Here is a 2,613-nt window from a genome sequence, read left to right as displayed (position 1 = left end):
GCAGTGGCTCCTGGATGACTCAGGATTCAGTTTCTCAACAGGACAGGGGCAGACCGACTCTGTGTCTGCTCCAGCCCAGAGGACCAGGCAGGGGCGGAAGGAAACTCAAATTTGTTAACTTGGTAAGTCTTTAAATGACATTCTCATTGCTTCATTTATTTCTGGAATATTCTGTAATGCTTATTTCATGCCTTCAAAGGTGATTGTTTTCTATAAAGGACCCTTTTCTTTACAGGTCTTTTTGAGATCTCAACTGCACACTCTTCTCCCTCTACTTCCCTCTCTTCTCATCTTTCCACTTACTTGATGATTTAATGTAAGAAATATATTAATTCTGTATGTTTAGCAATCTTATGACAAATTTTTTCACAATTTTTGTTAAATTTGAAGACACTAAGTTTCAAAACATGTGCCATTTCTAAATCCTTGTGCTAGATCCTTTGTGATGATAACCAAGTATATTTAAGAGAATCTTATTCTGTCATTCATTTTTCTTTGCTTTTTGTCCAGACTGTATCCAGTGACGTGCAATGTTTCCATATATAGTTTTATATCCTTACAAATTAAAAGGATAACAATAGTTACTTAATTTTATATTTCAGTTAGTATATATTTTTAATTATTGCTTTTCTTCTATTTAACTCATCTGTACAGTATTTTTTTAATCCTTGTAACATCCACACTTGGTCCTTTAGGTCGTATAGGTCTCATTATAAAGTTGAGAGCAATATGGAACTCACCACAAAGCTGAATTTAGTCTGAACCATAACAATCCTTCAATACTAGTCTTCTAAAAATTTGGATTAAAGGCAAGAAGCATAATATCTGGTTTTATTGTTTACATGTAAAGTTTATTTTGTGTGCATCAATGTCTATTTTTGTTTCCTTTAAAAGTTTATTACATTTTTAGGAATCATATATTTTTATTTTAACTGTAAAAAGTGATAATATCTGCCTTATATAGAGGAACACACATGTAACTCCAAAACTTGAGAGATGGAGGCAGGCAAATTAGAAAGTCTAGGTCATCCTTGACTACCTAGGGTTAGAGGCAAACTTGGCCTGAATAAAGCCTCAAATAAACAAAAACAATATAACACTCTCAGTTTTCTGGTGTCGACTTGTACACTGCTCTGTTCTGGTGACTATATCATGATGCTTCTTCTTTATGGGTTTGGTGGTCTTTTGTAAAAACATGCCTGACCATCATCTGAAATAGTTTTGCTGGCTGCTAATTTAGGTTTTAAGTAGATAAATTTTAATATAATTGAATTTCTTCTTCTGCTGCTGCTGCTACTAAAAGAATCAGATATATTAGTCAATCTATTTTTATGCTAAAGTAAAGGATGCTATTTGTGGTAATAATCCAAAATTTGGAATTTGAATCATTAACACACAAACCCTTGAGGTACACACTCAACCCTAGCCATACATTAGTACTTGATCTCAATCAAGTAGGGTTAGCTCATCCGAAAGAGGCAGCACCAGACCAAATGGCAGGATAGGAAGAAAGAACTTGTGTATTAGAGACTTTTCTCATCTCTGTGGTAGAACTTCTACTGAAATACTTACAGGAAGGAGGTTTTATTTCTGTTCAGTTTCAAAGAATTTCAGTATTTCCCACAAGGAAGACACAACAGTTTGAGTAATGGCAGGATCCTGAGGCAAAACACCGGATCATATTTTGGAGGATTAGGAAACAGAGAATGAGACCAGAAGGGTATGATCCTTAAAGACTGCTTCTAGTGACTCATAAACTGAATACATGTCTCCCATCCCAAAGGTTTTACAGTCTGTAAAATAATGCCATCATTTACAGACCTGGTGTTCAAACTTATATGACTATAGGAGATATTTTATATTACTATTGTGTGCATTATAAGCTCCTGCCTATCATCCAAAGCAAGATGTAGTCAACCCAATTTCAAATGTCAGCAGAGAGTCTTAAGAGTCTCCAAAGTGTTCCAAAATAAAATCTCCAAACTCTCTTTTGAGACTCAAGGCAAAACCTGAGCTTGATTCCAAGAAATAAGCTAAACACTTCAATTATGTAATCAAACAAAGGGATCATTTCCACTGAAAAAGAAAAAATTGGAGGACAACAATTGGAGATGGCTGAGTGAAATAAACAGTTAATTCTGTAGATGATCATCAACTGGAATCAGTCAGTGTGTATCATCTTATCATCTGACCTCCAGCTGGTCTCAGCAGCCCCATCCATGTGATTCTGCCACATGTAGCACACATAAATTCTTTCTTGTACTTAAGAGCCTATAGCTGTCTGCAGTAGATATTCCACATCCGAGCATCTGAGCATCTGCATCTTAAAAACTCTAGGGTCTTCTTTGTAACTTGACTTTATCCTCTCAGCTTTGCACATTGGCAACTCAGGAACACTCTGAAGGGAATCGCATTCTATTACACACTGGCCAAACTCATGTTTTCTTCAGGAACATTTGGGACCAACTTCCAATGACTCCAATCATGTTTCCATTTTATGTGTGTAAAAAAATAAGACGGTATGGAGAACATTAAGCCTGCTACCATAAGATATATAACTTAGCCCCCTAAGACCATGGTTACAATAGGCTGTAAGTCTCTAGTCAGTAACTG

Source organism: Grammomys surdaster, unplaced genomic scaffold (genome assembly GCF_004785775.1).
Source record: "Grammomys surdaster isolate TR1022 unplaced genomic scaffold, NIH_TR_1.0 125692, whole genome shotgun sequence".
NCBI classification, from domain to species: Eukaryota; Metazoa; Chordata; class Mammalia; order Rodentia; family Muridae; genus Grammomys; species Grammomys surdaster.
Note: the sequence above shows the minus strand (reverse complement) of the source record.